Here is a 26,032-nt window from a genome sequence, read left to right on the forward strand (position 1 = left end):
GTTATATTCCAATGAGATACAATATTTTGTAAATAAAGACAATATTTTCCAAAAGCGTTCATAACATTTATATGTGAGAGGCTGAAATGTCACTGGTTTCAGACCATTTGGGAAAATGCCTGAAATGTGCCACATCAGTCTGGAGCGCAATAAGCTCGCCAAGTAGCGGAGTCGTTGACATATTGTTAGTGGGCAAAGAAGCATTCAATTTAATAGAAAGTCAAAAAGGACATATGCGCCTCTTAGGCCAGGTTCACATTGCATTAATGCAGTCATAGAATCGTAGAGTTGGAAGGGACCTCCTGGGCCATCTGGTCCAACCCCCTGCTCAAAGCAGGATTCGCAATATCATCCCAGTCAGATGTCTGTCCAGCCTCTGTTTGAAGACTTCCATTGAAGGAGAACTCACCACTTCTCGTGGCAGCCTGTTCCACTCATTGATCACTCTGTCAAAAAGTTTTTTCTAATATCTGTGTCTCCTCCCATTCAGTTTCATCCCATTGCTTCTAGTCTTTCCTTGTGCAAATGAGGTCATTCACATTTGACTATTGGGCCGCTAAACTGGACACCTGGCCTGAATTGGCACAATATGCCTTACAGGAGCTCGCTTGCCCAGCTGCAAGTGTGCTATCGGAAAGAGTCTACAGTGCAGCTGGATCAATCCTGACAGAAAAAAGGACTCGTCTGTCAACCCAAAATGTGGATGATCTAACCTTCATTAAAATGAACCATGCATGGGTTTCCAAGGATTTTGTCCCACCTTACCTTGATGACACATAGGTTGCCAGAAAAATGGTTTGCTTTGGTCCTCCTCTTCCTCGAAGTTGACCAATTTCGCCTTTAGCAGCAGGTGAATGTCCCACATCAACATATGCCATTTTGTAAACCTCCCTAACTGGGCTACCACCCCCCCCCCCCCATGGCCGGGGTCACTACCTAGCACACGCAACGTACGAGTGCCGTTGCCCTGGACAGGTGGGTAGGCCGACTCTTGGGCGCGGGCACTGGCACAGGGTCCCTCATAGTGCAATCAAGTGTCCCCGACGGTGGTGGTGCACACCCGCCGTCAGACACACCGCCGCACCATGAGGGGCCCAGTGCCAGTACCGACGCCCATGAGTGTGCCCCCCTTGCTTGGGCAGGGCCACAGCATTTGCAATGTTTACCTCTCCCTGCTCCTCCGCTGTGTAGTCTGGGCTGTCAAATCCTTCACTGGGACTGCCACTACAAATTTGTTGAACTGATAAATGATGGTTAAGACGTAGCTATGCCCTGTCCCGCTGGCCGGGCTCTAGCTTCAGATTATCAATGGCTTCCATTTCTTATGGACGTTGACTCATAGCGTTGATTGACTGCATTAACGCTACTGTCATTTTGTGATCGTGTTTATCGATCACGCTAGCGCAGCTTCCCTGTCTGTGGTAGTGGTGACGGACCCCCGAACGCTGCAGCCCGCATCCGAGGGTCTGTCACAGAATGATGGCACATAGCGAACGCATGCCGATTATGGCATGTGTTAACGATGTGCTACATAATGGCGGTCTATGGCTGCACCAACGCATCCGTCACATAGCGTTAGTGCCGCTATGTAACGGATGCCGTCAGTGCATTGCCATTAAAGCAATGAGAACCCAGCTTTAAGTACCAGTCTTGGCTGCCTCCAAAAAGATATGTCTGCTGCAAGAATTTATTATTGAGAAAAAGCTACAAACAACCCTGAATGACTTGTAAGGCTGTAATCGCACATACCTGCGGCGGTGTACTGGGCTTTACCCTGCATTGCTATTGACCCCTAACTATTGAAGCTGGCTCCTAAAATTTACCAGAATGTGTCCAGGTCTTCGGCAGACTGTACTCAGTATACACCTTTTATGAGCCAAGAAAACTGGCGCAAATATCACAGAGCCTTCATGAAACTAGCCAGAGAATATACCGAAGGCAAGACTCCATACATGAAGATTAAAGGTATTGTCACACTTAGCGATGCACCAGCGATCCCGACCAGCGATATGACGTGGTCAGGATCGCTGGCACATCGCTAAGTGGTCGCTAGTGAGCTGCCACACAGGCAGATCTCACTAGCGACATCGCAGGGGACGGGGGTCGCTACTTACCTGTCAGACGAGGCGATCCTGACGTCCTCCTGCCCGCGTCCACGCGTCGCCACAGGAAGCCCAGGAAGAAGCGGCCCACGAGAAACGGTCCAGGACGTTCTCGCACGATCAGCGATAACCAGCGGGGGGGGGGGAGCGGTCGGAGATAAGTATCAGACATAGTGATATCGCTATAACGTCACAAAAACCAGTGACATTATAGCGATATTGCTAGCGATATCGCTAGCGATATCGCTTAGTCTGACAGGGCCTTAAGGGTACGCTCCGACACTCTCCGCCAACATCTGCAAACCTGCACCAAATTGTGAAGGCTTTTGCTGCTCAATTCTCTACAACCGAATAGCATGTGGAAAAAAAAGAAAATAAAAAATATTCTCCTGTGCTGGAACCTCAGCCGCCAGGTCCCTGGTCCATGTCTGAATACCATGTCACAAGGTACAACACGTCCCTGCAGGACGCCATGTTGTATGGACAGTCAGGAAACCAAACTTCACACGTACTCCACAAAGCATTGCTTGTAGGAGAAGCTATCTCCACACACAACATAAGCTGAGCCCGGAGAACGGCTGGACTCTTAGGGTGTGTGCAGACGCTGCGGAATCCGCTGCAGATTAATCCGCACGGATTTTGCAAAAACCACAGATAAAACTGCAGGTCAAAAGACCTGCGGTTTATCTGCGGATTAAGCCTGCAGTTTGGTCCTGCGGTTTCACCATCTCCACAATGGTGGAGATCGGAAAGCGCTGCGGATTCCGCAGAAAGAATTGACATGTCAATTCTTTCTGCGGTTTCAAAACCGCAGGAAAACCGCGCGGATTAATCCGCACCGTCTACACAGCGGTTTTTGGTTACCATTCATTTGAATGGTACTGTACACCGCAGCTAAAACTGCTGCGGGTCTGCAGCGGCCGGAACCGCAGCGTGCACATACCCTTACACTTAACTATAGAGGATTAAAATGTAATTAATACATATCCTACAGTACTTGCAGGCAAAACATTCTGCACAGCTCTTGGACAGATATACGCTCAAGAGAGCTGCTGGAAAGAACGCAAAATTTTGCACAATTATAGGTCTTCTCTTTAATCTATAGGCTTTCCTACGAGGCTTTTTTTTTTAAACTACATTCTACTCATCCGTCCAGAAAGGCAAGAAAACTCCATCTCCATTAGCCTCAGATCACACACAGGCTGACACTCCGTTGGGAGGTCTGTCACTTTCAATGCTAAGAATAAGATTGCTTGCAGCACTGAATTTGCCATCAAAATGATAGTCAGCGTTCTGATCTGTCGTACAATAGGTCCGTCCCATAGACCGGCTATTGAACCCGTACTCAGACGTGCACTCTGTTCTGAGTAATAGCTAGGGGGTCTCAGGACCCCCTCCAGTATAAAGCACAGGCACATATCAGATAAATACCTGCTTTAAAAAGGGGTGTCCAGACTTGGGACCATAAGTCTGCAGTCACCTTGTGTGACTAAAGAATGCTGAACGGTAACTGTGGAACGTGCACACTGTCATGATTCCCCAGCATGAGGATGCAGTCACGTGGCTACGTATATGCAGTTTGCATACTTGTGGTCATGAGCGGACTACATCCATTTGGCTTCTCTGTACTGAAAGAATTTAGAAGAAGCTAGTCAGTGAAAAATCTGCAAATTGTACATATGGAGTCACATGACCCCCCCCCCCCACCCACCTTCCCCAGGAATACCGTGAAACTGTGACTGTGTGTGCACTATATGCGGTCACGGTTCGGCTGCAGCATACAGTCATTTTTTGATGTGCACAGATGTCAGATTTGTTGCAATAAAGTCTACGACAATTCCATACACCTGAATGGGGTTTGTAAAAGACCAGGTACGTGCTGCAGAGACAACCTCATTCACGTGTATGCAAGGGTCTTTCCGGTCAGAAAATTCTACCGCAGATCTGAAATGTACCAGTTTTTCATCAACTTTTTTCTTATTTGTATACACGGGGGGGGGGGGGGGGGGGGGGGGGATTACCTACCACTAAAGAAAACAATCAATAATACTGTGATCCATGCTATAAATCCGAGCACCATCAAAGCAAGTCACGCCACTCATGTCATGCCTGGAAGCATGTGACTTTAGAACTCACCATCCTACTAAAACCCCTACAAAATCATTGGCTACAATCCCAGTATTGTCACTATCCCTATTAAATATGGTCCTGTACCCATTACATTAGTAAATGCGGTAGCACTAACACAATTAAGTGACTTTTGCAGCGCTGGCAGAGCAAGGAGCAGCATGCTGACCGTGCACTCCCGTAGTGTCCGCACCATCCTCCTTGGAAAGATTAGCAGACACAAGCAGCTACACTGCACATGACAGATAAAGCCAGAGGATTGTACTGAATGCACAATTATACCAAGGACCTAATGTGGATAGGTGCCGAGACACAGCAATGGCCGGCCACCCTCAAGTCATTTCAGGAAATGGTTTAATAAAATGTAAATGTTGCCATAGCATAAGATGTTATTTTTTATGTTACTGCTGGTCATGAAGAGGACACACAGTCATTGGCCAACAGGTTAAGTTATAGGATGAGCTTGATGGACTTATACTTTCAACCTTAAAAATTATGAAGTGACCAATTACTGTCATGTGATAATTGGTTGAATGTCCGATAAATTAATAAAATGCTGCTTCACAACTGATGACCATTGAAGGACAAGATATCCATCTACTGAACACAACTGGTAAAGGGAAGTCCACTACTAGGACAACCCCTCCTTGATCGAAACGTTTGGCCCCGATAAAATAAAAAAAGCTTATCCTCCGCTCCCGTGGCAGCACCGTTCCAGCGCGGTGTCAGTACTCATGACACCCAATCAGTGCTGGCATCACTGCCCCTACCTTTGTATGCACTGCAGCCCGAACTTACTCTTCATTTTCAATTTGTACGAAGGTAGGGACAGTGAAACCAGCGCTGATTGGGTGCCGGGGACACGTGTCATAACACCGCAAGAGATCCCCGGGGAGAGAAAGTGTAGACACTGCTGGAACGGCGCTACTACAGGAGCTGACAATAAGCTTTTTATTGGGGCCAAACATTTAGATCAAGAAGTAGTGGACAACCCCTTTGTGGAGTCGGAGTCATGGAAACTGAGGAGTCGGAGCTGGAGGTTTGGCTTAACAACTCCACAGCCCTGGTATGAGGGAGTCGGGTCGTAGAGTCGGAGTTGGTGTCATGGAAACTGAGGCATTGGAGTCGGAGGTTTGGCTTACAGACTCGACAGGCCTGCTTTAAAGGGGTAGTCGGAGGCAAAGTAATTTTCATTCAAAATCCCTATTTACTGTAGTTTCATAACCTAAATTTTCTAATATAGTTACATTAAAATTACCTATTCTTCCATAACAACACTATCCAACTGCTTTTTTATTTTTCCCCTACTTCCTGTCTGATGACGCTTGGTTTGAGAATCTCAGGGCATGCTGGATACTCAAACAAGGCGTCATTAGGGGCAGAGGTCATCAGTGACGCTCATTTCAGGGGCTGGGCAAGTCCATGTGCACAATGACAGCTCTAGCTCTGTTGTCGGCTCAGATCAACAGTAACAAGTTGGCAACAGAGCGTGTTGTCAGAATACCCGGCATGCAGAGACCAGAGTCACCCCACAAATGATGTTACTGTTCTCCGCATGCCGGGTATTCTGACAATGTGGCTCATAACCACTGATCCCTGCTGACAACAGAAAGCTTGCTGTCATTGTGCACATCACACAGCCCACAGGGACTAGCTCAGCCCCTGACATCAGCACCACTGACTCCGCTTCGTTTCAGGGAGTGTGCAGGGGCTGTGGCAGTGACCACAGCCTCTGTCCCCTGATGGCACTTGGTTTGCATATCCCTGTATGCAGCGGGATCCTCAAATGAAGAGTCATCGAAAAGTAGAAAAAAAATAGAAAAAGCCGTTAGATGATGTACTTAGGGACAGATAGAGAATTTTAATTAATGGAAGAACATTAGAAGATAGTTTAGATTTACTAAATAGTAAACCCAACACAAATGGAAGTAATGAGCAAACTTCAAACTTCAGAGTACTGAAGGAGATAGCAGAAGAAATTTTTGAACCCCTCTCCATAATCTTTGAAAACTCTTGGAGAACAGGAGAAGTGCCAGAAGACTGGAGAAGAGCAAATGTTGTTCCTATCTTCAAAAAGGGGAAGAAGGTGGACCCAGGCAACTATAGGCCGGTGAGTCTGACTTCTATACCAGGAAAGATCTTTGAACAAATTATTAAACAATGTATGTCAATACCTGGATAAGAATGAAGTGATTAAACAGAGTCAGCATGGGTTTGTAACTAATAAGTCATGTCAGACTAACTTAATTTCCTTCTATGACGGTATCACTGATTGGGTGGATCAAGGAAATGCTGTAGATATAGTATATCTTGACTTCAGCAAAGCATTTGACAAAGTCTCTCATACAATCCTTATTGAAAAAAATGACTAAGTATGGAATGGACAAGGCAACTGTTAGGTGGATTCATAACTGGCTTAGTGATCGGCCCCAAAGAGTGGTCGTAAATGGCTGCACATCCAGTTGGAAGAATGTCTCAAGTGGGGTACCACAGGGCTCTGTCCTGGGCCCTGTATTGTTCAACATATTTATCAACGATTTAGATGAAGGAATTGAGGGTAAACTGATTAAATTTGCTGATGACACAAAGCTAGGAGGGATAGCTAATACTAGAGAAGAGAGAGAGAGGATTCAAAAAGATTTAAATAAACTGGAGAAGTGGGCAGCAACTAACAGAATGGTTTTTAACAGGGAGAAATGCAAAGTACTACATCTGGGCAATAAAAATGAAAAAAGCATATATAGAATGGGAGGAATAGGGCTAAGTGACAGCACATGTGAAAAAGACTTGGGTATACTAATAGATCACAGACTGAATATGAGTCAACAGTGTGATGCAGCAGCAAAAAAGGCAAATGCAATTCTAGGATGTATTAACAGAAGCATACAGTCTAGATCACGTGAAGTCATTATTTCCCTCTACTCCTCCTTGGTCAGACCTCATCTGGAATATTGTGTCCAGTTTTGGGCGCCACATTTTAAAAAAGACATCAACAAACTGGAGCAAGTTCAGAAAAGAGCGACCAGAATGGTGACCGGTCTGCAAACCCTGTCTTATGAGGAAAGGTTGCAGGAGTTGGGAATGTTTAGTTTGCAAAAGAGAAGACTGAGAGGAGACTTAATAGCTGTCTACAAATATCTAAAGGGCTGTCACATTGTAGAAGGATCAACTTTATTCTCATTTGCACAAGGAAAGACTAGAAGCAATGGGATGAAACTGAATGGGAGGAGACACAGATTAGATATTAGAAAAAACTTTTTGACAGTTAGAGTGATCAATGAGTGGAACAGGCTGCCACGAGAAGTGGTGAGTTCTCCTTCAATGGAAGTCTTCAAACAGAGGCTGGACAGACATCTGACTGGGATGATTTAGCGAATCCTGCTTTGAGCAGGGGGTTGGACCAGATGGCCCAGGAGGTCCCTTCCAACTCTACGATTCTATGATTCTATTAACATACAATACAAAGTACACATTTTTATTGAGAAAATAAATGGTTTTAAAATAAGACAAGTCATGGAGTCAAAATAAGGAAATGGTTGCACTCAATTGCATTAAGGCATATCAATGTGAAATATTTCACATTGATATGCCTTAATGCAATTGAGTGAAACCATTTCCTTATTTTGATATGTAAGCTGTTTTTTAGTATGCACCTTTTCAGATTAGTTCTTGATGTACCATCAGTTTTCTGTTCTTTTTAAGAGTCATGGAGTGTCACACAACCAGGATCACACAGGGTCTATAGGTATAGTACATATTAAACAAATGTCCAAAGAAAACTGATGACACCAATGTCAAAAAATGGAGGATAGAGTATTCCAACCAATATGGGCTTCTTCGGGAGGTTGTGACACGAAACGCGCGTTGAGGTTTGCTACACCTCACTTCCAGGTAATGCACCATGCACTTTGCCTCTGTATGTTTATGGGTCCTTCAATAATATACATTATAACTGAAACCTGATGGGCTGGTTATGGGATTGATACAGAGCCTCTATTTTGTTTAGCACTTTCGCCTGTGTTATTAAGCATTTTTTATGTAGCCTTGTATGTATACCACTATTTGTCTGCTCAACTGCCTGACCACTCCACTCATGTACTATCTTATATCGGTTGGAATACTTGTTTATCCTCCATTTTTGTCATTAGTGCCATCGGTTTTCTTTGGACACTTATTTGATATGTACTATGCCTATAGACCCTGTGTGCCCCCAGTTGTGTGACACTCCATGACTTATTTTTAAACCATATGACATTTATTTTCTCAATAAAATGTGTAATTTTGCACAAGATGTAACACCTTCTTAGAGCCTATTAAATTATTACAAAAGTAGCATATCTCTTCAAAATGGATTGGATAGAGGCCTTACTTAATAAAGAAAAAGACACTGAATGCTTTTTTTTTCACATGGTCCTCTTTTATCAATACTCAGACATCTTCCACACGCCAGGCAATACATAGTAGTTTCCAGCTCACCAACTGGTATATGAGAGAGCAGCTTGCCGGTAATATCCCTGTTAGACTGGATTGAAATTGTGTTACGAAGTTATGGAGTCTGCCCGGGGGAGTGGGGTTATAGTTGAAAAAATGCCGTCTAATGTTAATATTGCATAAATGTTATTCTGTTTTGTTATTGGACATTATATGTATACTTTGCATTACACTCAAAGACGGTTTAAAAAAAAAAAAAAAGTAATTTTTATTCTACATGTCAGTTCGCTCTACATCTGTTTCTGTGTTGGGTTTACTTTTGATATGAAGTGCGATTTATTTATGACCGTTTTTTCCTTTGGTTACATGGTACTAAATAGCTAGGGATTTAGGAAGAAAATTACTTTGGCCTTTGGACAACCACTTTAATACCAAGTATGATTATCTCCTAATTGAACTATAGCCTTTATACTGACTTGAGGCATAAGATAAACCTCCAACACCACCACCACCCCCTCCTCTGAGGGCAAAAATGCAGAAGATGTCAGCTGTACACTACAGCTGACATCCTGCTGCATCAGCCACAATAAGTGTTGGCAACGATATCATGTGCACTTGAGCTGTCAACAGCGACATCTAAATGGTTAACCTCCCTCTATGTCCATCGGAACCCTATAATCACAATGGTGTGGTCCTGATGGATGCCATGGCAACCTGAGTCCAAGTTGTGGTCACAGCAGTAGTCCGCTATAGTGGGCCGGTTAGGATGTTGGCAACATTTTAAAAGGGAGAAAATATACATGTTTAATTCCAGTGAAGCGCATGAAGAGTTAGACATTCTGACAACAGTTCTGAATACATTAAAGATGTTAGCATGGTGGCTCAGTGGTTAGCACTGCAGCCTTGCAGCGCTGGGGTCCTGGGTTCAAATCCCACCAAGGACAACATCTGCAAGGAGTTTGGATGTTTTCCCCGTGTTTGCGTTGGTTTAATAAATAAAAATTATAAATAATTATATTGCATTTTTAATGTTATTACATTTGAGGAGATTCCAATATACAAGTTCCTCAAAATTACTTGAAAATTGAATAGGCCTCTAAAAAATTAAAGTTTTGTAAGTTTTCATGAAAAAGAAAATTTGCACCTCAACTTTTAACACTTCTAACATCCTAACAAGATAAAAAGACATTTGAAAAAGGCTGCAAAGTAGCCAGTCATACTAAGCAAAAAAAATACCTGACTTAAGGGGATAACCAAAGGTTGAATATTGCCAGTTTATCGAAAATTTGTCACCCCTAAATTTACCAATAACAAAGTGTAATGTGTCATGGAAAAAAACAGCCTCAATCACTGGGACCACATAAAGTGACACTGGTTAGAATTGAAAACGTGCACCTGGTCACTTAGGGGTTATAGTTACCGGTCTATTCTTATTCTTCTTCATCATTATTGGGCAATGACAGCTATAATATAAGCACGACTTCTAGGTTTCTCTGTAGAATAATGAAAGCTAGCAAGCTACATGCAGATAGAATGGAAGCACATCGGCAGAAGCACGGACCGGACCCTGCCGGAATCACAGGGGTAGGGGGGTAATGATCAATCTCTATAGTCAAGAGGTTCCAATATCCGGGACAGAGAAGATCCTGTGATGGGACGTTAGCACTGGGGCCGTTTTTGCAATTGAATGTCAAGGTCCCAGAGAAGAGAAAGTAGCAACTGTTATCTGACCTGACAATGGAAATAAAGAGCTTTACCAGAACGGGTCATCACCTTCCAGCCATCAAGGCCATGTACTTGTGTCACTGCTTTACTAATATTAGGAGTATGTTCACATGTAGCAGATTTAGGATAATGTTAACACGTTGCGCACTTCCCGTAATTTTACTACAGAAAGAAATCTTGACTCCGTCTTCACCGTATGACCATACCCTTAAAGGTACAGCCACACTAAATTTCAGCAGTGGAAAATCTACATCAAGAAGTACTGCAAAGGGTGAAATCTGCAGTGAAGATAAGCAACCTAAAGGGACATGCTGCAGATATGAGATCTGCAATGCTACTCAATATACTCTGCAGAACGCTCACCCACAAAACTGCAACTGAACTAGGCAGCGGATTTTATGTCCCATGTGAACACACCCTTAAAGGGACAACACGTGCATAAACCAAAGGTCATGAGAGAAGTGCCATCTAACATAAAGGTCATTTCTGGGAAACTACTTAAAAGGTTGGGGAAAAAATAAATAAAAAATGGAAATCTAATTGATCCGCAGCTGCTCCAGTTCTGATGTGTGCCAGCCAGGGCACTTCCTGCTCCAGCGAGTCAACCCTAGGGTTAGCGACTGGAAGCCAGTTACCTGTCAAGCTGGGACATCATTGCAGGAGCAGGAAATATACAGGACTGCAGGGGATCAGAAAGGCAAACAGGACTTACATGCTTAACCTTCCAGGCAGGGATTAAGAAGAGTTAATTGACAGGACAACCCCTATAGAGGCAACAATTAATAGCGGTCAGCCTGAAGCATCTTCTGCTGGCAGCCATTCCCCTCTCCTGCTCTGCACCTATGAAAGCCAATACGTGTTGGCAACAGTGGTTAGGACCCAAGCGCTGCAAGGCTGCAGTGCTGAGCTCAAATCCCACCAAGGACAACATCTGCAAGGAGTGTGTATGTTCTCTCCGTGTTTGCGGGGGTTTCCTCTGGTTACTGGTTTTACCCGCACTACAAAGACATACTGATAGGGAATTTAGAATGGGAGCACCAATGGGGACACCGATGATAATGTCAGTAAGGTGCTGTAGTATTAATGGTGCTACGTGAGCAAAATGTGAAATACTTCTCTTCACCAGTGGCAGCCATCGGGATTGTAAAGGCAAACCCATAAAGACTAGATGGTCAACCAGTCGTCCTGAAATAATCCGTTTAGGCCAACCTGCACATGAAGGGAACATTTGCTGTATGAGATACAACCAGTTTCCTTTGGGCTCCTGTCAGGCTGGTAGTCTTTTTGGCGAAGTAGCCGGTTATCACTATGACCATACAATGGCCATCCGCCTCGCTGCACAGTTCTCTCCCATGCTAAGAGCTGTTAATGGGAAACATTACAATGGAGGGATGCACAAATCAGAGGAGAAACAATAAAGGTACAGTAGTGTCATTGGGAGGAGTGGCTTTCTGGGAGTGACCCCTCTGCCATGTGCACGCCAGGCTCCAGTGTATGATGGCGGGCTCCTTCTGGGCTTTTATTAAAGCGCAGCAGTCTGCACCTTCCTACACAATCAGCAAGATGCCAGAGACCCCAACACACCGCCACATCACGAGTCATCACTACGGAGACCTGTGCTCATCGAGAGCGCGGATGGCGCCACCAGTGGTGCTGCACAATACAGATGTTACTGGGGACCGGGCTGTGGCACACGTACAGCCGCCATCAGACATGCTGGTCGCCCACTATTGGCACACGGCTACTGTGCCAGCAACAAACCCAGTGTCCCCCCCGCAGGACGGTGAGTACACACACACCCCGTATGCCATATACCGCAGCTCTCAGCGCTTCACACCCAGGCACAGATAATGGCAGGGCACAGGACCCGCTGCCACCGTCCCTGCATTAATGGCAGTCAGCTCAGTAACACCTCCCCCTGTCAGCTCGGGCACAATGGCACAGACCAGGCCCCTGTCACCACACATCACTGCGGCCGGGCCCCACCAGCCTGTGCAGGCCTCCCCCGTGCCGGAAGGAGCATGGCGGAGCTGCCGGCATTGTTCCCCGTCGGCAGCACGGGTGGGCACCGACCACTGCCCGCGGAGCCTGACAGCCGGCGGTGACGTGATGGCATTGATTGGCGGCACACACGGCCGGGCGCTGCCATACGGTGAGGCCAGAGGTCACACCGGAGACTCCGTCCACGCGCGCACAACCCGGCCCCGACCGCACTCACTGGACGCGTGTCGGACACAGATGCCGGCTGCCAGGGCTGAGGGCCCGGACCAGACACGTAGGACGTAACACACCGCAGACACACACACATCATGCTGGACCGGGCACACAAGCCTAGCAGCACCGGGCGGACAGCGGCCTCAGACCTGTGGGGACGTATGAGCCCACGGATGGTGATGGATTGCGAGCCGGGCCCCACCAGGTCTCACCTGCTCTCCTCAGTCCGCGCAGCCGGGCGCAGCCGCACCAGCCAGATGGCCCATTTCCGGATCCCGGCGCAGCAGTACGCAGGCGCACACTACGTCCACGTGACAGAAATGAGCGGAAGGGGCGGAGCGCCAGAAACGCTGCGTCGCCTTCCATGCCGGACACGTGATGAGCGTGCGACAGAGCAGAGTAGAGGGCGTGTTCGATGTCACATGACTAGCAACCGACGGAAGCTTTCAGCCAGTGTGATAGCAATGTGTGTGAGCTGCTAGAGATGGGTACAAGTGGCCGAACACTGTGTGCAGCGCTCAGTATACTGTGCTGTGTGGCCTGTGTGTAGGAAGCCTCATCCACGCCACTGTCTGCACTGAGGAGAAGCATGGGGCGGGATTATAAAGACATCGGAAAGAAAAGCCGGCGCTAATACCAATGTCAGCCAATCACGGGTCAGCTCTCATTTTTCCAGAGCAGGTTAGTACATGAAAGTTGAGCTGTGATTGGCTATTACAGGTTTTAGGGCAGCCTGGCGGCTCAGTGGATAGCACTGGGGTCCTGGGTTCCCATCCCACCAAGGACAGCATCTGCAAGGAGTTTGTATGTTCTCCCCGTGTTTGCGTGGGTTTCCTCCGGGTTCTCCGGTTTCCTCCCACGTTCCAAAGACATACTGATAGGGAATTTAGACTGTGAGCCCCATCGGGGACAGTGATGATAATGTGTGCAAACTGTAAAGCGCTGTGGAATATGTTAGCACTATATAAAGATTATCATTATTAGAGGTTTTTATCGACGTGAATACTTTTCTGCCCAATGATGACAAAAGTATTCTCGGAGTGATCCCTTTATTGGCGAGCCACAAAATATGTCTGCAGCTTCCCGAGCACAGAGGCTCCTTCTTGAGGCAGGATTACAGATGGTTTTTATAAATCAGTCTTTCATTTTATTCCAGTTTAACCCCTTAACGACCGCCGATACGCCTTTTAACGGTGGTAATTAAGGGTACTAAAACTACAGCGCCGTTAATTCACGGCACTGTGATTTAAGTGAATAGCGCCCCCCAGTGTCGGATTTTCTCCGGGGTCTCGGCTGCCAGGGGTAGCCGAGACCCCAGAGAACATGAATCGGTCGGTTTTTACCGACCCCCGCTTTTGCGATCGCCGTTATTAACCCTATAACGGCGACCGCAAAAAAAAAAAAAAAGCCGCGATTTTACGTTTAATTTCTCTCTCCTCTGATGTGATCACACGTCAGAGGAGAGAGAAATAGGGTCCCCGATCCCCCCCCGGTACCTCTCCGTGGCCCTCCGTCCCCTCCCGGTGGTCCCACGTCCCGCCGGCATCCTCCGATGGGCGCCGCCATCTTGAAAATGGCGGGCGCATGCGCAGTGCGCCCGTCGGGAATCTGCCGGCTCCGGCTGGCAGATTCCATTCATTATTTTGATCACTATGATAAACGATCATAGTGATCAAAATAAAAAAAATAGTACATAACCCCCCCGTTTATCACTCCCTTATATAGGCCAATATAATGAAATAAAGAAAATATTTTTTTTTTCAGTTTTCCATTAGGGTTAGGGGTAGGGGTAGGGTAGGGTTAGGGTTGGGCTAGGGTTAGGGTTGTGCTAGGGCTAGGGTTAGGGCTCGGGTCACGACTAGGGTTAGAATTAGGGTTAGGGCGAACTAGAATTAGGGTTAGGATTAGGGTTGGGATTAGGGTTGGAGCAAGAATTGAGGGGTTTCCACTATTTGCCAACTTTGGGGGTCTAAAAATTGGGGTCTAAAAAATCACTTTTGTGGAAATAAAAAAAGACTTTATTTTCATGGCTCTGCGTTTATAAACTTTTGTGAAGCGCTTGGGGGTTCAAAGTGCTCACCACACATCTAGATAAGTTCCTTAGGGGGTCTAATTTCCAAAATGGGGTCACTTGTGGGGGGTTTCCACTGTTTAGGCCCATCAGGGGCTCTGCAAGAGCAACATGATGCCCGCAGACCATTCCATCAAAGTCTGCATTCCAAAATGGCACTCCTTCCCTTCCGAGCTCTCCCATGCGCCCAAACAGTGGTTCCCCCCCACATATGGGGTATCGGCGTACTCAGGACAAATCGCATAACAACTGTGCGGGTATGATTTCTCCTGTTACCCTTGTAAAAATAAAAATTTGGGGGCGAAAAGATCATTTTTGTGGAAAAAAAATGGATTTTTTATTTTCACGGCTCTACGTTATAAACTTCTGTGAAGCATTTGAAGGTTCAAAGTGCTCACCACACATCTAGATAAGTTCCTTAATGGGTCTAGTTTCCAAAATGGGGTCATTTGTGGGGGGTTTCCACTGTTTAGGCCCATCAGGGGCTCTGCAAGCGCAACATAATGTCCGCAGACCATTCCATCAAAGTCTGCATTCCAAAATGGCACTCCTTCCCTTCCGAGCTCTCCCATGCGCCCAAACAGTGGTTCCCCCCCACATATGGGGTATCGGCGTACTCAGGACAAATCGCATAACAACTGTGCGGGTATGATTTCTCCTGTTACCCTTGTAAAAAATAAAAATTTGGGGGCGAAAAGATCATCTTTGTGGAAAAAAATAGATTTCTTATTTTCACGGCTCTACGTTATAAACTTCTGTGAAGCCCTTGGGGGTTCAAAGTGCTCACCACACATCTAGATAAGTTCCTTAATGGGTCTAGTTTCCAAAATGGGGTCACTTGTTGGAGGTTTCCACTGTTTAGGCACATTAAGGGCTCTCCGAACGCAACATGGCATCCGATCTCAATTCCAGCCAATTCTGCGTTGAAAAAGTCAAACGGCGCTCCATCCCTTGCGAGCTCTGCCGTGTGCTGAAATAGTGGTTTACCCCCACATATAGGGTATCGGCGTATTCAGGAGAAATTGTACAACAAATTTTGTGGTTGATTTTCTCTTTTAACACTTGTGAAAATAAAAAAAATTGGTTCTGAAGTAAATTTTTTGCAAAAAAAGTTAAATATTAATTTTTTTCCTTCCACATTGCTTTAGTTCCTGTGAAGCACTTAAAGGGTTAATAAACTTCTTGAATGTGGTTTTGAGCACCTTGAGGGGTCTAGTGTTTAGAATGGTGCCAATTTTGGGTATTTTCTGTCATGTACACCCCTCAAAATGACTTTAAATATGATGTGGTCCCTAAAAAAAATGGTTTTGTAAATTTTGTTGTAAAAATGAGAAATCGCTGGTCAACTTTTAACCCTTATAACTTCCTAACAAAAAAAAATTTTGCTTCCAAAATTGTGCTGATGTAAAGTAGACATGTGGGAAATGTTATTTATTAAGAAATTTGTGTGACACATCTCTCTGATTTGAGGGCATAAAAATTTAAAGTTTTAAAATTGCAAAATTTTCAAAATTTTCGCCATATTTCCATTTTTTTCATAAATAAACACAAGACTTATCGAAGAAATTTTACCACTAACATGAAGTACAATATGTCACGAAAAAACAGCCTTAGAATCAGCGGGATCCATTAAAGCGTTCCAGAGTTATAACCTCATAAAGGGACAGTGGTCAGAATTGTAAAAATTGGCCTGGTCATTAAGCTGCAAACTGGCTCTGTCGCTAAGGGGTTAAGCATCAAAAACGAGCTGTGCAGCTACCGGTGGGTGATGTGCTGCACGGCCGCTAGGAGCTGCCATCGTTCTCAGCAGCACATGGATAATACACCGCCCATAGCAATGATTTTTAAGTTGAAAACATTTCTCCCCATGTAAGGCCCCTTTAACACGTCGGTGTCTCCGGTACGTGTGGTGACAGTTTTCTCACGTACCGGAGACACTGACACACGTAGACCCATTCAGATGAATAGGTCGTGTGTTTTGACGGACCGTGTGTCCGTGAGCCAAACACGGAGACATTTCCGTTTTGACTCAGACACACGGGCCGCAACACGTGCTGCACACGGAGAACAGAGCACACTGTCCTCCGTGAGCTCAGACGGCCGCCGGGGCAGAAGCGGCTGCTGTAAGCGCTGTTCCCCTGCATGTGGTGCTGACCGCGGCTGTCATTCTCCCTGCTCTGCTGGCAACTTCGCAAGCAGGGAAGAGTTAATGAAAAACAAACCTACGTGGGGTCCCCCTTATTTTTTGAACCAACCCGACAAAACTAACAGGTGCGGGCTGCTATTCTCAGGCTGGTAAGAGGCCATGGATATTGCCCCCCAGCCTAAAAACAGCAGCCCGCACCTGCCCAGAAAAGGTGCATCTATTAGAAAGAAATATTTCTATTACAATAGAAAGGTGACATTAACCCCTTATTACCCCACTTGCCACTACTTCAGGGCAAGTGGGAAGAACCCGACAAAGCTCCAGAATAGGGGCATCTAATAGATGCTTCTTTTCTGCGCAGGTGCGGGCTGCTGTTTCAAGGCTGGGGGGGACCCATATTCATGGCCCCTTACCAGCCTGAGAATACCAGACCCCAGCTGTTAGTTTTGCCGGGTTGGTTCAAAAATTAAGGGGGACCCCCACGTCGTTTTGTTTTTCATGCATTCTTCCCTGCTCGGGCTGTTGCTGGCAGCACAGGGGAGAATGACAGCCGTGTTCAGCACCACATGCAGGGGAACAGTGCTTACTGTAGCGCCACTTCCCCTGCGGCCGTCTGTGTGGCACTGATGCGGCACACGTGTGCCACACGTAGTACACACATGGACACGGATATCTCCTGTACCGGATTTTCCGGTACGGCAAATATCAGGACGCGAGAAACCGGCCAAAGGGTGTTTTGCTCACTAAACAGTTGATTAGCATCCTCATCAGACAAGTCGATTATTGAGAAACAAGCGTTCCCCAAATTCATCTGGTGTAAATGCACCCCTAAGGGTCTCTTTACACTGGCTGACATGGGTCACTATAGGACCGCCAGTCACCTGCTTAGAGGGGCTGACCTGGGGTACTAGTGGACCGCCGATCATCTGCTTACACGGACCGACCTGGGGCACTAGAAGACCACCGATCAGCTGCTAACACAGGCTGAACTGGGGCACTAGAGATCCCCTAATCAGCTGCTTAGAGGGGCTGACCTGGGGCACTAGAGGACCGCCAATCAGCTGCTTAGAGGGGTTGACCTTGGGCACTAGAGGACTACCAATCAGCTGCTTAGAGGGGCTGACCTGGGGCACTAGAGGACCGCCAATCACCTGCTTACACAGTCCGACCTGGGGAAGTAGAGGACCGCCAATCAGCTGCTTACACGGGCTGACCTGGGGCACTAGAGGACCACCAATCAGCTGCTTAGAGGGGCTGATCTGAGGCACTAGAAGACCACCTACCACCTGCTTACACTGGGCGACCTGCTGCACTAGAGGACCAACGATTAGCTGCTTACACATGCTGACCTGGTGCACTAGAGTGTTATGAGCTCATTTTCTCCTTCACCTTTGATGTCCGATGAACTCCCACTGCTGGTGAAAGGAGGTAGTGAAATTGATTTGGATGGGAAAAACCTGTCATCTGAACAGGTGGAGTGTGATTGGACATCCGGAATCTCTGAGTGGATATAAGGCCGCCGACGCCCTGCTGGGTTGCTGGTGATCCTCTCTGCTCTGAGCTCTGGCCTCCAGTTTAGTCCTGTCTACTAAAGCTAAGTTTTTGCTCTGCTATTGTTCCATGAGATTTTGTCGGGTTTACTTAGTGTTTGTGTTCAGCCAGCCCTGGTTGGGACTTGCTGAACTCCATTTTTGTCTCTGATCAGTTGATCTCTTTGCTCTGTTTTCAGAATATACCTGAGTGCTGATATAGTGATTTTTGAAGTCTAGTGACTTCAGGGCCTTTTCTATCAGACGTGTTGGACATTATTTTTGGCAGGGTTTTTGCGTGATTGCAGACAGTTGCTTTCCTTTCCTGTCCTATCTAATTAGTGAGGGCCCCATCGTTTGCTCAGCCTGTCTTTCTGTCTGTGTTTTCATCTGTTTTCACCGTCAATACTTGTTGGGGGCTGTCTATTGCTTTGGGGTCTGCTCTGGGGCAGTTTAGATTTCCCCTTTCTTTAGGTTTATTTAGTTCTCCGGCTGTGAACGAGGTGTCTAGGACCACCGTAGGAACACCCCACGGCTACTGTTAGTTGTTGTAAATAGGATCAGGGGTCTGCAATTCGCTAGCTACCAACCTCTCTGGTCTTAGCTTGTATTTTTGTTTTTTCCTCCTCCGGTGACTCATTCATAACACTAGAGGACCGACAATCAGCTGCTTACACAGTCTGACCTGGGGCACTAGAGGACTGCCGATCAGCTGCCTACATGGGATGACCTGGTGCACTATAGGACCGCTGATCACCTGCTTACACGGGCAGACCTAGTTCACTAGAGGAACACAGATCACTTGTTTACATTGGCTGACCTGGGACAATAGAGAACCGCCGATCAACTGCTTACACGGGACAACCTGGGGCACTATAGGACCGTCAATCCCCTGCTTACCCTAGCTGACCTGGGGCGATAGAGGACCACCGATCACCTCACATGAGCCGACCTGGATCACTATAGGATCTCCAATCAGCTGCTTACACTGTCTGACCTGTGGCACTAGAGGACCGACGATCAGCTACTTGCATGGGCTGACCTAGGGTACTAGAGAACCACCATTAGCTGCTTACACAGGCTGACCTGGGGCACTAGAGGACTGCTGATCAGCTGCTTACACAGTCCGACATGGGGTACTAGAGGACCACCATTAGCTGCTTACACAGGCTGACCTGGGGCACTAGAGGACTGCTGATCAGCTGCTTACACAGTCCGACATGGGGCACTAGAGGACCACCTACCACCTATTTACATTGGCTGACCTGGGGCACTAGAGGACCGCCTATCAGCTGCTTACACGAGCCAACCTGGGGCACTATAGGACCACCAATCAATTGCTTACAGGGGCTGACCTTGGGCATTAGAGGACCGCCAATCACCTGCTTACACTAGCCAACCTGGGGCAATAGAGGACCACCGATCACCTTCTTACATGGGCCGACCTGGATCACTATAGGACCTCCAGTCAGCTGCTTACATGGGCTGACCTAGGGTACTAGAGGACCACCATTAGCTGCTTACACGGGTTGACCTGGGGCACTAGAGAACTGCCAATCAGCTATTTACATGGGCTGACCTGGGGCACTAGTGGTCTGCCAATCAGGTGCTTAGAGGCGCTGACCTGGGGCACTGGAGGACCAACGATCAGCTGCTTACACGAACTAACCTGGGACACTATAGGACTGCCAATCAGTTGCTTACACAGGCCGACCTGGGGCAATAGAGGACTGCCAATCACCTGCTTACACTAGCCGACCTGGGGAAATAAAGGACCACCGATCACCTTCTTACATGGGCCGACCTGGATTACTATAGCACCTCCAAACAGCTGCTTACACGGGCTGACCTGGGACACTAGAGGACCGATGATCGGCTGCTTACATGGGCTAACCTAGGGTACTAGAGGACCACCATTAGCTGCTTACGCAGGACAGCCTGGGGCACTAGAGGGCCTCTGATCAGCTGCTTACACGGGCTGACCTGAGGCACTAGAGGACCGCCAAAAACCTGCTTACACTGGCCAACCTGGGGCAGTAGAGGCCTGCCAATCAGCTGCTTACACGGGCCAACCTAGATCACTATAGAACCGCCAATCAGTTGTTTACACTGGCTGACCTGGGGCACTACAGGACCGCCAATCACCTGCATACACTGGCCGACCTGGGGCAGTAGAGGACCGCCAATCAGCTGCTTACGTGGGCCAACCTAGAACACTATAAACCACCAATCAGTTGTTTACATGGGCTGACCTGGGGCACTATAGGACCGCCAATCAGCTGCTTACACAGGCCGACCTGGGGTACTAGAGGACCACCAATCAGCTGCTAAAACACAGGCCTACCTGGCTTCAGAAGCACAATGAAACATCGGTGATAGATCACAGAGGATAATGTGCTGCTAGGAACAATTGTCTTCTGCACAGAACAAAAGACCGTTTCTCCTCATGAATGAGTGCTTTCCTCGTTAATCGGCAGTCTGTTTAGACTGCAAGATTATCGTGGAACGAGCACTTTAAATGCACCCAAAATTTGGTAAGAACTGTATAATTGCTGATTAGCAATTAACAATAGCACTTAATAAAGAACAGAGCAGACTCATGGCATTCATAATAATAGCTGGTGTGTATACAGTACATGCAGATATATGGAAACCTCCATGATGTAGAGACAATAATGGAGGAGCCAAAGAGATTTCACTTCCAAGAAGTATTATTTATTGGGTTTTATTACACAAAAGGCCCAGTAATCCGCACTGCTGGGATAACCACATCAGAATGTAGGCGCATAGAATGATCCAACACCGGCTAGTGTCCTGTGCATGTGGATCAGTGAGTAGATCATGGCATAGTCTGAATAATTACCTTATATTCCTCATTGGCAGACAAGCGCTTCTCTAAATGTTTTCTAAGTTGGAAATGCACGAGATAAATTGGGCTTCTGGATTGCAGTGGGGCATATTATAGATGAACACGACCTGCAGTATTCAAGATACAGATCCAACATATTCTCTAGCGGGAGATACTGTGGGGAATATTGGGTTGCACCCTATGTAAGGTTCACTTTATACCCTTTTAATTTAGCCATATTGGTACAGTATTCTAGATCATGTCTCAGGGGTAACCAGGACTCTGTCATCTCGTCCTTACAACCACACCGGGGTCATAGTAATCCAGGTATATTTGTAACTGACATGTTCAGTTGGTTTATGGTTCTGATTTCCTACGGATACTACTGGATCAGACATACCTCAAGTGCGGAAGTAGAGGAGCACAGGCGTGGCTGTGTACTGACTATTGGACCTTGCGTTGGTTTTATTCCCAGTAATTATTTTTTCCCAATGTCATTACAACCATTAAATGGGTCTTGTCTGGGTCTATATTGGGGTTTGATGCCTCCCCTAACTTATAATACATTTATGGAATCCTACATTTTCAATCTACCATAGGGTATGTTCGCACAGCGTCTTTTTCAAATGGCCAAAATATGTTTTCCAAGTGGAAGAGGCTTCAGGAAACACCTTTTCTCTATTGTTTTCCAAACCTGAAGAATCTTTTTTTTAGTGTTTTCTGGTAGTTTCTTTGGTGCTTTTTCAACGTTTTTGACCAGCAATGGTGTTTTAGCATTTCTTGTTGGGTCTTTTTCTTTTACTTGCATTTTCCTGTCATTTTTTTAACACCATTCAACAATGAAAAAACTAGTGGTTTTTGAAGCAAAAAAGCTGACAAAATCCTCAAAAAGACTATGAGAATTTTCCAAGGCTTCCCATTGCCTGGTACTGTAAAGCATATAGATCTTCAGAAGCCTCTCGAAGAATAGTCAGGTCTAGTGATGAGCAAGTATACTCGTTGCTCGGGTTTTCCCAAGCATGCTCGGTTTGAGTATTTTGGCATTCTCGGAGATTTAGTTTTCGTCGTTTCAGCTGCATGATTTGCGACTGCTAGCCAGCCTGAATACATGTGTGGAATGCCTTAAACCAAGAAAGAACGAACGAAAGAGAAGTATCCAGAGAATAATAATAATATTATTTAAACCCAATATAGTTAAGGCTACACATTAGTGTGTAATGAAATATTAATCATGTAGCGGAAAGCCCTGAATAAAAATAGAGGCTCACAAAATATCTAGAGATCATGCAAAAATTTATTAATCATGAAAAAAGTGACAAAAAGTTAAATCATGGGTATGCACACACAAATAGGCAGGGAATAAGGGAAAGGGAAGGAGGAGTAAGAGTGTGGAGTGAAAAGCATGACTTAACAGCAGCAACCATTACAAAAAATAACAAGGTAAGTAGGATGTAAGATTTATATAATGTCCGTTGCATGCATGTGGGTTCTAAGTATACCACACTCCTAACAGAGAAAAGAAAAAGAGGGGCGCCTCCTGAACTCCAAAAAGCGGTAGCACTGCAGCTATAACAGCTGACATAAGGGCTGAAATTGCAAGAGTGTGATGAAGGAAGGTCAATTAGTAATAAACCAACTGTGTCCGATAAGGTTGAAAATAAACTGGATACAAGTCAAATGTAAGCGCAAAATAGCAGCAAAATCTCTAGAGTTCATTACCTTCGGACATGTTGCAGTGCAGTCAGGAGACAGGAGGAGACCCTCTTAAGCCTCGACGCGCGTTTCACCACTTCCTTGTGGTTTCATCAGGAGGCGTTGTCTATCAGCAGCGTCATGGGTTATTATGTAGTCCAGCCGAGATTGATTAGCAAATCGGCGCACGTCCAGCGTGTTGTGCCCGCCCATGGAGGAGGAGGAGCGTGCGCGCGCCTGCAGCCATGAGCAGGAGGATCTGTTTGATCATCGCTACACATCACCCAGGCAACGCGCGCGTCCTCCCAGCGCCATGGTAGGATCACAGCGCACGAGTGTAGTGCGTCTGTGCCATAAGCTAAGTAGGAGGATTTAGACGAATTCCGCAAAAGATCAAATGCAGGCTAATAACTGGCATTTTAAGATTTAACTACAAACAAATATATAGTAGATGAACATAGTAAATATTCAAAGTCACGAATACATTATGATAAAAAAGTGGACATTTTAATTTTTACAACAAAAATTTTCTTTTAGCATCAATTTTTTCATTTTCACATGGGCAACAGGATAAAATGGATCCTAAAATTTGTTGGGCAATTTCTCCTGAGTACACCGATACCTCATATGTGGTCATAAACCACTGTTTGGGTGCATGACAGGGCTCAGAAGGGAAGGAGCGCCATTTGACTTTTTGAATTGAAAACATGCTGGAATATTTAGCGGTTGCCATGTCGCGTTTGGAGAGCCCCTGTGTGCCTAAACTTTGGAGCTCCCCAACAAGTGACCCCATTTTGGAAACTAGACCCCCCCAAGGAACTTATCTACATGCATAGTGATCACTTTGAACCCACCAGGTGCTCCACAAAATGATCGGGTAAAAAAAAAAAAAAGTACTTTTTTTTCACAAAAATTTTCTTTTAGCCTCAGTTTTTTCATTTTCACATGGGCAACAGGATAAAATGGATCCTAAAATTTGTTGGGCAATTTCTCCTGAGTGCAGAGATACCTCATATGTTGTCATAAACCACTGTTTGGGCACACGGCAGGGTCCGTAAGTGAAGGAGTGCTGTTTGACTTTTTGAATGGAAAATTAGCTCCAATCGTTATCGGACACCATGTCGCGTTTGGAGAGCCCCTGTGTGCCTAAACTGTGAAAAAAACCCACAAGTGACACCATTTTGGAAACTAGACCCCTTATGGAACTTATCTAGATGTGTAGTGTGCACTTTGAACCAGGGCTGTGGAGTCGGAGTCGGAGTTGGAGTCGGAGTCGGTGTAATGGAAATTGAGGAGTCGGAGTCGCAGGTTTGGCTTACCGACTCCACAGCCCTGCTTTGAACCCCCAAGTGCTTCACAGAAGTTTATAACGCAGAGCAGTGAAAAGAAAAAATAATTTTTTTTCCTCAAAAATGATTTTTTAGCACACTATTTTTCATTTTCACAAGGGTAATGGGAGAAATTGGACCACAAAAGTTGTTGTGCAATGTGTTCTGAGTACACAGATACCCCATATGTGGGGGGGAACCGCTGTTTGGGCGCACGGCAGGGCTCAGAAGGGAAGGAGAACCATTTGACTTTTTGAAATGAAAATTACCTCTAATCGTTAGCGGACACCATGTCGTGTTTGGAGAGCCCCTGTGTGCCTAAACATTGGAGCTCCCCCACAAATAACCCCATTTTGTAAACTAGACCCCCTAAGGAACTTATCTAGATGCATAGTGAGCACTTTGAACCCCCAAGTGCTTCACAAAAGTTTATAACGCATTGCCGTGAAAATAAAAAATATTTTTTTTTCCTCAAAAAATTATTTTTTAGTGCGCAATTTTTTATTTTCACAAGGGTACCAGGAGAAACTGGACCCCAAAAGTTGTTTTCCAGTTTGTCCTGAGTACGCTGGTACCCCATATGTGGGGGGGGGACCACTGTTTGGCACACGTCGGGGCTCGGAAGAGAACTAGTGACATTTTGAAATGCTGACTTTGATGGAATGGTCTGCGGGCATCATGTTACATTTGCAAAGCCCCTGATGTACCTAAACTGTGGAACCCCCCACAAGTGACCCCATTTTGGAAACTAGACCCCCCCAAGGAACTTATCTAGATGTGTGGTGAGCACCTTGAACCCTCAAGTGGCTTCACAGAAGTTTATAACGCAGAGCCGTGAAAACAAAAAAATCATTTTTTTTCTCAAAAAAATGATTTTTAGCCAGCAATTTTTTTTCCACAAGGGTAGCAGAATAAATTGGACCCCAAAAGTTGTTGTCCAGTTTGTCCTGAGTGCGCTGATACCCCATATGTGGGTGGGGACCACTGTTTGGGCACACGTCGTGGCTCGGAAGGGAAGTAGTGACATTATGAAATGCTGACATTGATGGAATGGTCTGCGGGCATCATGTTACATTTGCAGAGCCCCTGGTGTGCCTAAACTGTGGAACCCCCCCACAAGTGACCCCATTTTGGAAATTGGACCCCCCAAGGAACTTATCTAGATGTGTGGTGAGCACTTTGAACCCTCAAGTGCTTCACAGACGTTTATAACGCAGAGACGTGAAAATAAAAAAATCATTTTTTTTCCAAAAAAATAATTTTTTAGCCCCCAATTTTTTTATTTTCCCAAGGGTAACAGGAGAAATTAGACCACCAAAGTTGTTGTGCAATTTTTCCTAAGTATGCTGATACCCCATATGTTGGGGTAACCCACTGTTTGGACACACGTCGGGGCTTGGAAAGGAGGGAGCACCGTTTGACTTTTTGAACGCAAAATTGGCTGGTATCAATGGTTGCACCATGTCGCGTTTGGAGACCCCCTGATGTGCCTAAACAGTGGAAACCCCTCAATTCTAACTCCAACCCTAATCCCAACCTAACCCTAATCCCAACCCCAACACACCCCTAACCCTAATTCCAACCCTAACCCTAGTTCCAACCCTAACCCTAATTCCAACCCTAACCCTCTTTCCAACCCTAACCCTCTTTCCAACCCTAACCCTCTTTCCAACTCTTAACGGGAAAATAAAAATAATTTCTTTATTTTATTAGTTGTTCCTGCCTATGGGGGTGATAAACGGGGGGTTTATTTACTTTTCATTCTATTTTGATCACTGTGAGAGTTTATCACAGTGATCAAAATGAATGAAGGGAAATT

General features: G+C 46.0%; 1 protein-coding gene across 3 annotated transcripts in view; it reads right to left on the minus strand.

Moving 5' to 3' along the window:
• EIF4G1 (eukaryotic translation initiation factor 4 gamma 1) overlaps positions 1-12,950 on the minus strand; it is a 139,007-nt gene extending 126,057 nt beyond the window's left edge. For all 3 annotated transcript variants that reach the window (XM_073589230.1, XM_073589229.1, XM_073589228.1), the window contains exon 1: positions 12,812-12,950. The gene's annotated coding sequence lies outside the window, so the exon portion shown is untranslated. The remainder of the gene's footprint in view (positions 1-12,811) is intronic.
• Between the last annotated feature and the right edge of the window lie 13,082 nt (positions 12,951-26,032).

This window comes from Dendrobates tinctorius, unplaced genomic scaffold (assembly GCF_039654945.1).
Source record: "Dendrobates tinctorius isolate UK_male_01 unplaced genomic scaffold, ASM3965494v1 ptg000107l, whole genome shotgun sequence".
NCBI classification, from domain to species: domain Eukaryota; kingdom Metazoa; phylum Chordata; class Amphibia; order Anura; family Dendrobatidae; genus Dendrobates; species Dendrobates tinctorius.